At 35.7% G+C, this 13,739-nt stretch overlaps 1 pseudogene; it reads left to right on the plus strand.

Annotated features, from left to right (window-relative positions):
* Positions 1 to 496: 496 nt before the first annotated feature.
* On the plus strand, positions 497 to 11,384 carry LOC114907102 (annotated as a pseudogene).
* The last annotated feature ends 2,355 nt before the right edge of the window (positions 11,385 to 13,739 follow it).

The following is a 13,739-nucleotide window of genomic DNA, read 5'->3' on the forward strand; positions in this document are numbered from 1 at the left end:
TGAGAAAAAATAATAGTTATTAGGCACTGGAGATTTGGGAACTGAGACAAATGGGGTGCAGGTATAAGAGAGAATATTTCCACTGTTTGCCTTTTTTATTATTTGGACATTTATATACCTATTAAAAATTAAAACGTTTTAATTGAGGGCAAATGTTATAAATTAAAAATGAATGGCAATGACATTGAGCACTGAATACTGCCAGAAGCCTAACTTTCTGATAAAAAAGGAAAAACATCAGGAGCTGACAATGATTATGAATATAACAGTCTATCCAAGAACTCTGAGGGCTGGCAATAAGCCCCAAACACTGAGCAAGTAGTGAGATAACCATTTCTCATCAACCCTCAGTCTCTCCCCTCTTCGAGGGCCTCGACAAATATTTTGCTGAGATGTAGCTAGGTATTGCATAATGTGATTTCATGGGTGCAAAAGCATGCTATTATAAATTCAGGAAGTGTAGAACTCTAAGGTTGCGCTATAGCCCAAGCCACGTATGTCGATTGGGCACTTGAAATGTGGCAACTACAAATTGAGGTATGCTATAGGTATAAAATACATACAGTATTTCAAAGATTTAGTACAAATAATCTCAACTTTTTAATAAAAAATTAATTTGAATATATGTTGAAATCATACTTAGAATATATTGGATTAAATAAATTATATTAAAACCAGTTTCGCCTTTTCTATCATTTAAAATGTGACTACTAGAAAAATTAAAATTACATTTGTGTTTCAACTTAAATTTCTATTGGATAGTGCTGCTCTAAAAGCACACTTTCCTTGCTCCTCCAGTTTGTAGGACTGCTGAGGATATAACTTGGCATACCTATGCCAGTTTTATCACTTTAAAAGAGAAAGTTAAATTTCAAAATATCAAGAGCTAAAAAACTCCCAGAATGAGAAAATGACATATCTATCATTACAATTGAATAGATCCATTGAAGTGTTATATAATCACATTGTTTCACAAGATTGAAATCATCTCAAGAATTTTCTTTAAAGTAATAAGTAGTTTCTCCAAATAGTTCATTCTAGTTTTTTAAATTACCAGTTCACTTTATGCCTCTCTAAAATATCTTAATTTCCATAAAATGAGAATGATGGACTTCCATAATCTTTAAAAATAATGTTATAAGGAAAAAGCTATAAACAAGAAAAAGACACATACAGAAGAAATCACTCAGAGTTCTTCAATAGTCAAAATTATTTATTAAGGTAAATATTGTACTGGCTCATCCTTCAGTATCAGCCAGTCTACAGATCAAAACTTATGTGGGATGGTTCAACATGTGAAAATCAATTGGTGTAATACAGCACATTAACTGAATGAAAGAAGAATTATATGATCATCTCAATTGATGCAGAAAAAGCATTTGAAAAAATTCACACTTTCATGATGAAAACACTCAACAAACTAGGAATAGAAGGAAACTACCTCAGCAACATAAAGACCATATATGAAAACTAACAGCCAACATCATAGTCAAGGATAAAAGACAAAGTGTTTCCTCTAAGCTCAGGAACAAGCAAGGATACCCACTTTTGCCACTTCGTTTCAACAAAGTACTGGAAGTTCTAGACAGAGCAATTAGGTAAGAAAAAGAAATAAAAGACATCCAAATTGAAAAGGAAGAAGTAAAATGATCTCTGTTCATAGATGACATGATCTCATATGTAGAAAACCCTAAAGATCACACACACACACGCACACAACTGTTAGAATTAGTAAATTCAGCAAAGTTGTAGGATACAAAATCAACACTCAGAAATCAGTTGCATTTCTATACACCAACAATGAACAATCTAGAAAGATAATTAAGAAAATAATTTCATTTGCTATAGCATCGATAATAATAAAATACTCAGTTATAAACTTAAGCAAGGAGGTGAAAGACTTGTACACTGAAAACTACAAAATATTGCTGAAAGAAATTAGAGATGACACCAATAAATAGTAAGACATCCCATGTTCATGAATTGGAAAAATTGAGATGTCAATACTACCTGAATCAATCTACAGATTCAATGTAATCCCTATCAAATTCCCAATGATTTCTTTTTCCAGGAATAGAAAAATTCATCCTAAACTTCATCTGGAATCTCAAGAGACCTAGAACAGTTAAAAAAAAAAAATCTTGAGAAACACAACGTTGGAAGTTTCACACTTCCTGATTTCAAAACTTACTACAGCAAAGATACAATAATTAAAACTGTGTGGTACTGGCATAAAGACAGGCATAGATACTAGTAGAATAGAGCTGAGAGCCCAGAAATAAACCCTCACACATATGGTCAAATGATTTTCAACAAGAGTACCAAGACCATTCAATGGGGAAAGGACAGTGTTTTTCAAAAATGGTGCTGGGAAACTGGATAGCCACATGAAAAAAAAATGCTGTTAAACTTTTGCATTACTCCATATACAAAGATTAACCCAAAGCTTGCTAATTCTAGAATATTTTCATCAACCCCCCAAAGAAACCCCATACCCATTAACAATCATTCCCCATTTTGCTCTCCCCCTGGCAACCACCAATCAACTTTCTGCCTCTGTGGATTCCTATTCTGGACATTTCATATAAGTGAAATTATACAATACCTGGGCTTTTGTGTCTGGCTTCTTTCACTTAGCATAATATTTTCAAGGTTCATCCACACTGTATTTTGTGTCAGGACTTCATCTCTGAGTAATATTATGTTGTATGGATATACCACATTTTGTTTATCCATTCATCCTTTGGTAGATATTTAGGCTGTTTCCACCTTCTGGATATTATGAATAATGTTGCCAAGAAAATTAGCAAACAAGTTTTTATGAAACTATATGTTTTCATTTCTCTAGGAGTGGAGTGTGTCTGTCTTTTTTATTTTAGCCATCCTTGTGAGTGTGAAGTGGTAATTTTTTGTGATTTAATTTGCATTTCCCTATACAGTAGTGTCACTGAACATCTTTTCATATACTTATTGGCCATTTGTATATCTTATTTAGAGAAATACCTACTCAATTTGGTTATTTTTATTTTGATTTGGGTTATGTGTCTTTTTATTGTTGAGTTGTCAGACTTATTTTTTTTATCGAAGTATAGTTGATTTACAATGTTGTGTTAATTTCTGCTGCACGGCAAAGTGATTCATTTATACATATATATACATTCTTTTAAATATTCTATTCCATTATGGTTTATTACAGGATATTGAATATAGTTCCCTGTGCTATACAGTAGGACTTGTTGTTTATCCATTCTATATATACCAGTTAGCATCTGCTAACTCCCAATCCCTCCCTCCCCCATCCCCCTCCCCCTCTGCAACCACATGTCTATTCTCTATGTTTGTGAGTCTGTTTCTGTTTTGTAGTCAGGTTCATTTGTGGCATATTTTAGATTCCATATGTAAGTGATATCATATGGTATTTGTCTTTCTCTTTGTGACTTCACTTAGTATGATAATTTCTAGGCCCATCCATGTTGCTGCAAATGGCATTATTTCACTCTTTTTTATGGCTGCGTAGTATTCCATTGTATATATGTACCACATCTTCTTTAACCATTCATCTGTCATTGGACATTTAGATTGTTTCCATGTCTTGGCTATTATGAATAGTGCTGCTATGAACATAGGGGTGCATGTATCTTTTTGAATTAGAGTTTTGTCTGAATATATGCCCAGGAGTGGGATTGCTGGATCATATGGCAACTCTATTTTTAGGTTTTTGAGGAAACTCCATACTGTTTTCTATGGTGGCTACACTAATTTACATTCCCACCAACAGTGTAGGTGGGCTCCTGTTTCTCCGCACCCTCTCCAGCATTTGTTATTTGTAGACTTCAGACGTCTTTATATATGTAGATGCTAGACCTTTATCAGATATATGAGTTGCAAATATATTCTATTCTCTGAGTTGTCTTTTCATTTCTCAGTAGCATTCTTTGAAGCACAAAACATTTGGATTTTGATGAAGTTTAATTTTTTGTTTTTTTGGTTGCTTGTGCTTTTGGTGTCATACCTAAGAAAACATTGCCTAATCTGAAGTCTTAAAGATTTATGCTTATGATTTATTCTAATAGTTTTATAGCTTTATATCTTATATTTAGGTTTTTGATCTATTTTGAGTTGATTCTTATATATTGTGTGAAGTGGAGGTCTAAATTCATTCTTTTGCATATGTTTATCCAGTTTCCTAGTAGTATCCAGTTTCAAGTTGGTTGAAAAGACCATTCTTTCTCTGTTGAATTGTGCTGTCACTCTTGTCACAAATCAATGAATCGTAAATGTAAAATTTTTGTGGACTTTCCATTCTATCATTGGTCTATATATCTAGCCTTATGCCAGTACCATATTATCTTTATTTCTGCCACTTTTTAGTAAGTATTGAAATCAAGAAGTGTGCAAACTCCAACTCTGTGGTTTGTAAGATTGTTTTAGGTATTATGAGTTGCAATTCCGTAAAGAATTTTAGTATCAGCTTTTCAATCTCTAAAAACTAGACAGTTGGGATTCTGATAGGGATTATGTTGAATCCATAGATTTAATTGGGGAAATTGCCATCTTAACAATATTTTTTTAATCCATGAATATGGAATATCTTTTCATTTACTTACTCTGTAATTTCTTTCAATAATGTTTTATAGTTTTCAGTATACAAATCTTATACTTCTTTTGCTAAATTTACTTCTAAACATTTTATTGTTTTTGATACTATTATAAATAGAATTGTTTCCTTAATTTCATTTCCAGATTTTCCATTGCTAGAAATAAAATAGATATTTTTGTATATTAATACTGTATCCTTCAACCTTGTTGAACTCGTTTATTAGCTCTAATCATTTATGTGTGTGTATTTCTTAGGATGTTTTATATACATAATCATGTCATCTTCAAATGGAGATAGTTTTACTACTTCCTTTTCAATCTAGGTTTTTAAAATTGCATTATTGCTCTGATTATAACCTTCATTATAATAATGTTGAACAGAAATAGTCAGAACAGACATCTTTGTCTCTTTCTGATCTTAGAGAGAAAGCTTTCAGTCTTTCCCCATTAAGTATAACATGAGCTGTGGTTTCTTGTAGATGCCCTTTATCAAGTTGAGGAAGTTCCCTTCTGTTCCTAGTTTGTTGTATGTTTTTATTATAAGGGGAGTTGGATTTAGTCTAATGCTTTTCCGGCATCTATGGAAAGGATCATGTGCTTTTTGTCCTTTGTTCTATTTATATGGTGTATTACATTGATTTTCTTATGTTGAACCAAGCTTGCATTCCTGGGATAAATCATCCAAGGTTATGTATGCTGTTAGATACAATTTACTATTTTTTTGTTGTTGTTGGGGATTTTTTAATCTATATTCACAAGGGATATTGGTCTGTAGATTTCTTGTTTGGGGGCTTTCTTTGTCTGCTGTTGGTATCAGGTTAATACTGACTTCATAGAATGAGCTGAGAAATATTCTCTCCCCACCCTATTTTCTAAAAGAGTTTGTGAAGAATTTGTGTTATTTGTATTTGTATTGATCTGTATTTAAACTATTTGATAAAATTAATCATTGAAACGACCAGAAATTAAACTTAATTTTCAGAGTTCTGAAATATTTTATTCTGAAAAATTTTCAAGTGTTCACATTGCTTTTATGGAGGAAAGGATTTTTTTTTTTTTTTTTTTTTTTTTGCAGTATGCGGACCTCTCACTGTTGTGGCCTCTCCCGTTTTGGAGCACAGGCTCCGGACGCGCAGGCTCAGCGGCCATGGTTCACGGGCCCAGCCGCTCCGTGGCATGTGGGATCTTCCCGGACCGGGGCCCGGACCCACGTCCCCTGCATCGTCAGGCGGACTCTCAACCACTGAGCCACCAGGGAAGCCCAGGAAAGGATTTTTGAAGGTCCTACTCTGCCATTGCCACTGGCATTCATTTCATTTTTTATTATGCTACAGAATCAGTTAACCAATGTCAAGTGTTTCAATTAGAAACCCACATTTCACATATTTAGTTCTAGATTTACTCCTCAAGTTCCTAAAATATCATCCAAACCTCCTCAGTACTAAGATGACAAATGTACATTCCCTAGACATGGAGGTTTTCTCAAATGGAAATTTCTTTCTAGATTAAATTTCTTGAACCTTAAAGTGTGATGACTCTTTGCTAAAGGTGTTACTTTTCATTTGAAAGCAAATTTTAAAAAACTTTTAAAACTATAAAACACTATAATATATGAGATGATATTAACATCATCACCACTTATGTGATAGTCATTTCACTGCATCCTAGTTATATTGCTTTTATTTTTTTAAGAAAAATAGAACTTCACATTGGAGCTGAATTTAACAATCTGTTTATCAATTTAGGGTCACCAATCAGTGATCCAATCCATGTTTATTGACAGTAAGATAAAGCTGAGATGGACATTAAAATTTAAATATTCCTGAGTGACAGCATCCATTCACTTGACATAGATACCTATCTTTCTGTTGACCTCAGCAGTCTGAGTTTTAGCCTTCATCTCTGTGGCTTCCATTGCTGCAAAGTCTTCTCCCTGAATAAGACACGTATGAGCCCAATCTCTGAAATTACTCACAGTGGGAAAGGCATAGCTGTTCTGGAAAGGAGTTCTGATTCTGAGCTAAGATATTGCCATGTTTAGCCTCTCAATTTACCATTCTATTTTTCTCTTTTCTGAGTTCTTTTTACCGACTGTCACCATTTTCTGACAATTCACTTTCCATGACTTTCTATAGGTTGAATTCTGCCTTCTGTTCATCTTACCTTTGACAGTGCATAATTAAAAGTGATCTATTAACAGATCACAGGACTTTTTTTTCACTCAGCCCTCATCCTTCTGAAATATTCTCTTGTGAAGCAGTGTGCTCTTTTATCCTTTATTGGGTTGGTTCAGTTGTAGGAATGCTTGTGTAATTTTCTCATTTTGAGAGTTGCTCTAACATACTGTGGACCACTTCTTTATCCCTTGAAATTCTTTCTTTGGTTCCTATAATGCTGCTCTTTCCTGGTTCTTTTTTGTTTAACTTCGTGTTTCCTTTTCCTCTTTGATCTTCCAAACTTGACCTTCCAAGCTTCCCCAAGGTTCAGTCCTCAGTTATTTACCTTTCCTCCCTTTATGCTTGAAGAGATCATTGATCCTGGAAACCCAGACTTCAGAGATCTTAAATAGTGTTATGTTAATTATCATTTCTTCAGCAATAGCTAAGGGACCTCTATTTCTGTTCCAGAACCCTCTCCTGAGCTCAGATACACACAAACTGCCTATTAGACCTTGGCTATGCTTCACTCACCACAAATTCAACAGGTCTGAAAGTCAGCTCATCACCTTAACCTCTCCTCCACTAATCCCACCTCACCCCAAAGAGTTCCCCTTTAACTTTTCTGTTTCTGTAAATGGTGTCACAATTTTCCCAATTCTTCAGATTTCAGAACTGGAAAAAAATTACGTGTTTTTTAATTTCTCTGGCCACTTGCCCTCTACACATAGTCATTTTAGTCATTTATTGATTTTTCTTTCAAAGTTTCTCTCCTTGTTCACATTTTTGGTGGATGATTGTTGGTAGCTATTAAAATTTTTGGTGTGCATATTCTTGGACTCAAGAATTATATTTAAAAGAATTCATTATACGGATTTACTTGAACAACTGGGAAAAGACACATACAGGTATGCTTATTTCAACATTGTTGAAATAGGAAAATTTGAAAACAAACTAAATGTCTACCACTTGATGACTGGTATTATATGTACCAATATGATAAGGTATCTATTCTCATACATGAAAAAGCAAGATTAAATTTATACTGTTATTACATTTTGTAAAACAATAAAAGGATGCACATACACACACCCATACTTGTATATGCATAAGCACTTTTTGTAACTTATTTTTCTCCATTTAAAAAATTAAAGTATAATTTACATACAGCAAAATTCACCCTTCTTAGTGTATAGTACTGAGTATTTTGACAAATGCATACAATTGTGTAGTCACCTGACAATCAAAATATAGAACAGTTTCTGTCACTCCAAAACTCCCCTGTGCCACTTTGTAAGTCCCACCCCAGCCCTCACCCTCAATCCCTGACTTCTATTGATGTGGTTTTTGTCCCATATAGTTTTCCCTTTACCAGAATGTCATATAAACGGAATTATATAGTATACAGTCTCTTGAACCGGACTTCTTTAAGCAAGCATAGCATGTTTAGATGTATCCCTCTTGTTAGGTGTATCAGTCGTTTTTTCCTTTTATTGCTCAGTAGTATTTCATTACATAGATAGACCACAGTTTGTTTATCCATTCTGCAGTTGAGGAACATTTGGGTTATTTCCACATTTTGGCAATTAATGAATAAAGCCAATATAAACATTCATACATAGGTGTTTGTGTAAACTTAAGTTTTTGTTTCACTTGGGTGAATCTCTAGGAGTAGGAATGATGGGTCATATTGTAAGTATATGTTTAACTGTATAAGAAGTCACGTTTCTTTCTAAATGCCTGTGCCATTTTGCTTTCCCATGACCAATATATGGGAGTTCTAGTTGCTCCACCTCCTTGCGGGGACTTGGTATTGTAAGTTTTTTCTTTTTATTATTTTAGCCCTTTAAATGAGAAGTGTTTCATTGTAGTTTTAGTTTACATTTTCTTAATGGCTGATATTGAAAACCTTTACCTGTGTTTATTTACATAGGCATTTTTGAGAAATACACACACACACACACGCACTCACACACTAAATCATGATTATATTCAGTGCCACAGTGGGAAGGATTTGTAGTAGCTGGAGGTGAGAAAAGACTTTTACGTTTTACACCCTACTCTTTATATACTAGTTAAATTTTGTCAAGAGCATGTTTATTTGAAATTTTTCTGAACAAGTTAATTTTTAAAAATTTCTCTTCTTTATATAAAACTATCTCTGTGTCTTATTAATCCATTAATGGGGCTTTACATGTAAAATATAAAGATATTTTTCTCCTATATCCTACTGGATGGCCAAATGCTGTACTGTCCAAAGCAGCAGCCACTAGCTCATGTGGCTATTGAGCCCTTTTAATGTGTCCAGTGAGGAGCTGAATTGTTCACTTTAATTAGTAAAAATTATAATAGCCACCTGTGTCTAGTGGATACCATATTAGACAGAACAACTCTAGAACGCTTGTTGCTAGAAATCTGTTTCATCTTCATTCTTTCCCTGTCTGATTGCTATTTTAGTTTTTCAGCCCTCACTGAAGGGTGACTGATAAAGATGATTCCTGGAAGTGGTAGTGGAGACTTCTGCTCTGGGAGATGAAGCGAGTGGGGAGGGGAAGGGGAGCACACCTGAACTTTTAAAATCACACTTAGATGAACACCTTCATCATCACAGAAAGTTCTTCTGGGCAGCACTGCTCTCTAGAGGGTTGCTGAAGTTGTTTGAACATGACAGGTTTGAACTAACGTGCAAAATGAAATTTGCTGTCTGCTTACTTCCAAAGCCAGGAACTGGAAGAGTTATTGAACTGTACTGGCTTCCTGTCTTAAAATACACAGAGCAAATGCTACAATGAATCAGCCATCCTCAGGCAGGCTCAAAACACAGCCTGGTCATCATTGCTCCAGATACCAGGGCAAGATGAGATCTGGGACCTTGGCACTGGGGCTGGATTTTATGTGGATAGTTGAAAAACTATCTACAGAATGTACTCTTACATAATGAATAAGCTTCCCTCACTGATAAATGCCAATTTTCCAGTGGACCATGGAAAATTGGCTATTTTTTGCTACTCAGTGGGAGGCTGTGGCGCTCTTACTTGTGCTTTAAAGAACCCTGGAAAATGCAAATCTATGTCAGCATTTGCTCCAATTTGCCACCAGCTCTCTGTCTTTGGGTGGGTGGGAGGGCAAAAATCTCTCAATGGATATTTGAAATCAGAGCAAAATAAATGAAAAGCTCATGACACTGGTGTTCTTAGTAAGTTTTTTTTTTTTTTTTTTTTTGTGGTACGCAGGCCTCTCACTGTTGTGGCCTCTCCCGTTGTGGAGCACAGGCTCTGGACGCGCAGGCTCAGCGGCCGTGGCTCACGGGCCCAGCCACTCTGCGGCATGTGGGATCTTCCCGGGCCAGGGCACGAACCCGTGTCCCCTGCATCGGCAGGCAGACTCTCAACCACTGCGCCACCAGGGAAGCCCTCTTAGTAAGTTTTATTCAGGTTCTGGTTAGACATGATCAAGGAGGTGTTGACTAAACATTTCAGCCGCACAGCTACTTCCTGACATCAGTTGTTTTTAGATTACAAGAGGGTTATGATTATAGTTACTTTTCTTTGCAATCTTTTTTAATGACCACATCAGACTTCAATAAGAATTCCCAAATACAGGAAAAATCAGACATTAGAATCTTTTCTGAGTTATAGTAGTTAGACTAAAGAAAAATACAGTTATTCGATTTTAAAATGAGTTTTCATGACACTAAAAGAGTTTGATCATGTAGTTGAAAATCTAAATACAAGAAAATACATAAAACAAGAAAAGTTCAAGTACATAGTAATGATTGTAGAAGGCTTATCAAATATGTTTGAATGGCACCACACAATTATTCAGACTTTTCTGTAGTTACTTTTTAAAAACTGTGAGCAGGTTGGTCTTATTTTACAGATCTCTTTGACGCTTTTTATGAGGTTGTAGTAAATCATTCGAGACTTGTCTGAAGATCAAGTTTTGTTGAATGAAGAATGAATTTTCATTGCTACATCTGTGAGAAGTAAGAAATTCATCACTTTTTTTTCTGAAGTTAACTTAGAGTTAAGCCCCGCATCTTCTCCTTCTTCCTCATCATGTCAGAAGCTGGAACTATAAACTATACTCCATCTGTGCTGTAGAATCCTCCCCCTTCCTGTCTATCACCCTCTCCCCACAGGTATTTGCAGAGGCTACATTGATTTTACTTCATCCACTATTATTTCATCACCACTGGGAGAAATTCACAAAATTATAGATACTTAGTCAAAAATGCAGAATTTCATCCATTAATGCTTTTATTATCCTTAAAAAATCGAAAATATAGCCCTTCTAGACTCTTTCCATTTAAATTCAGGACTACTTTCAGGAAGACCTGCCACATGGTCATGGGTGGTGGGCGTGGAGCTTTTTATCCCAGGCATTGTTTCCATGTCCCCAAGACACCCACAGCCCAGCCAGCCAACCCTGGCACCACGGGCTGGTCCTAGCTCTGGCTTTGTCCGTTCTCTCTGCCCTGTACAGAGCCCCATGCCTTTCCTGCTACCTCTTCTAGGCCTCCCTCCATCCTCCATGCATGCACTGCCAGATGGATCTACGAGCATCTTCGCCTTTCTCCTCTGTCACATACCTCCAGTGTCTCCAGCTTCCAACCCTATTGATTCTTGAAAAGTAGAAGCATGGACAAAGAGCCAGCACTGAGCAAGGCCGCAGCTCCTCAGTCAGAGCCTCCTCCCTTCCTCCCACCACTGGTCCACTATTCACTATTAACAGGTTCAGCAGGACCCAGAGAATTTCTAAAATGGCAGAAAGTGAGCAAAGTTATATTCTCTATATATCATATAAAACCTGGTGGCCAGTGGTCCATGTGAGATATTCAAAAGGCCAGTTATGCAAAAGCTAAAAGAATAATAACAACAAAAAGCTAAGTCTTTACTGTAGCTTCAGGGAGCACTGGTGGATGCAGGCAGAGGTACACCCCATGACCACCACCAGAAGCCCCGATGGTGTAAGCAAAAGTGTGCATGTTGACTGTCTTTCCTTAAATCAGGAGTTTCCCTCTGTGTGATCAAGTTCTTGTGTTGGCAGCTGAGAAAGCCACTGACAGCTGGGGAGTTATTTTCTCCTTTGGTCACAAGATGATGAAGATAATCTAGGGTGGGAAGTGTGGGGGAGAGAAGGAGGAGACAAATGCTGGCTCCTCTGACCAGAACTGGTAAGAAGGCTCACAGATCTTCCTTTCATGTAGATCAGACTCCTAAATAACTCCTGAGTCTACCCCTTACATTTGCTGAGAAGCAACCGGATCACATCAACAAAACTCTTGAGGTGTCATAAAGAAGGATCAAGGTTTTAAATCAGCCTCTTTTTCTTTTCTTTTCTTTTCTCTTTTTGGATCATTACAAAATACTTAATCTGGATTGTGTTGTTTCCAAAAAATGGAGGAATCCACAAAACTCAATAGAATACTATTTTCCAAGTGTGAGATCTAGCCGGGAAAATTATTTGAAGTTAATCCTTTCTGTTTTGTGATGACTCTTGACCTAAAACAGGCAGAAACTTGGATAACTAGAGTTGTCCATTGTAAAATGTTTTTAGATGCCCTGACTAGGAATATACCTGATTAGACGGAGTTATTTTTTCGGAATTTTCCACTTGCTGTCTTAGTGATTCCATGAAATTGCAGGTCAGCCCACTTTTTATTTCATATGTATTAAACATACTCTGTATTTAATACATGCTAAGTATATAATACATATGTACAACATTAAATTCATAATAGACCACTGATTGTTATATTTACTGTTTAAAATTATTTTGAACAATGAAAGTTTCTTCTAGACAATGCATATTTTCTAGGTTGTTCTCTAACTGAACGTTATGTGTCAAACATTCAGTTCAACCAATATCAGTTGAGAGCCTTCTGTGCGCCAGGTGTGTGGTGGATGGATATTGTGGCATTTCCATCACTTAAAAGAGTGTTGTTAATTCTGGGTAAGTTCTAGGTAGACTTCTCCACATCCTTCAGTCTTTCTTTCTTCCCCATCGTTAGCTGTTCCATCTTACAGCAATACTGTATAAGTATTACTTTTTGCTGTGATCAAATGAGAGAGGCAAGTGTGTTCCCCTTAATAAACATAATCTTAGTTTTTAAACTGAAATCTAATTCTCTATTTTAGCTATACATTTTGACTTCGCTTTTAACTTACAGCGACAAAGTATATCACATAGAAAACATGAAAAGAAATGAAAGAACATACAAATACTAGTGTGTCATGTTAGGATGAAATGATTATTTTTGTTCTATATTTTCATTACTTTTTGTTTGTTTATTTGTTTTGCCCGCACCACGTGGCTTGTGGGATCTTAGATCCCTGAGCAGGGATTAAGCCTGGGCTCACAGCAGTGAAAGCACCGAGTTTTAACCACTGGACCGCCAGGGAATTCCCTATTTTCATTAGTTTTAAGATACTCCATTCAAATGAAAGATAAATAAGTTTGCCTTATTACTAATAAACCCTTGTCTAACCATTGGTCTCAGGCAACTCACCTTCTCGAGCCTTCTTTACACTCAGAAGAATTAAATACCGTGTTGGCCCCTTTCTCTATACTCTTTCTGGATTCATATTGATACCACTAGTTCTCTTAAATTCTCTTGGATAATCTTTCTCCCTTAGACTGTCTCCAAACTTTGAATCTGGCGGTTATTAATTCTGTTTTTATTAATATGGCTGATTATTATAATTATTGGTTAATTTTAACTAATTATAATTAATCCTATTACTTCTCATATTAATTTTGTTTTCAAAGTCATCTTATTTCTTCCCAATAATTAGAATTTTAAAAATATATATTAAACACCATGGGCAATGGTTTTATTTTCTATACTATTTCAGACACACTTGTCTCTTTCTCTGAGCTCTGACTTTAAATCTGGATTTGTTTCAGTAAGCAAACCAATGGAAACTACTTACCATTGATTGCATGTCATGTTCTCCTTGGTTAGGGCCACTGTGTACAGCT

Source organism: Monodon monoceros, unplaced genomic scaffold (genome assembly GCF_005190385.1).
Source record: "Monodon monoceros isolate NGI ecotype Baffin Bay Population unplaced genomic scaffold, NGI_Narwhal_1 Super_Scaffold_3, whole genome shotgun sequence".
Taxonomy (NCBI): Eukaryota; Metazoa; Chordata; class Mammalia; order Artiodactyla; family Monodontidae; genus Monodon; species Monodon monoceros.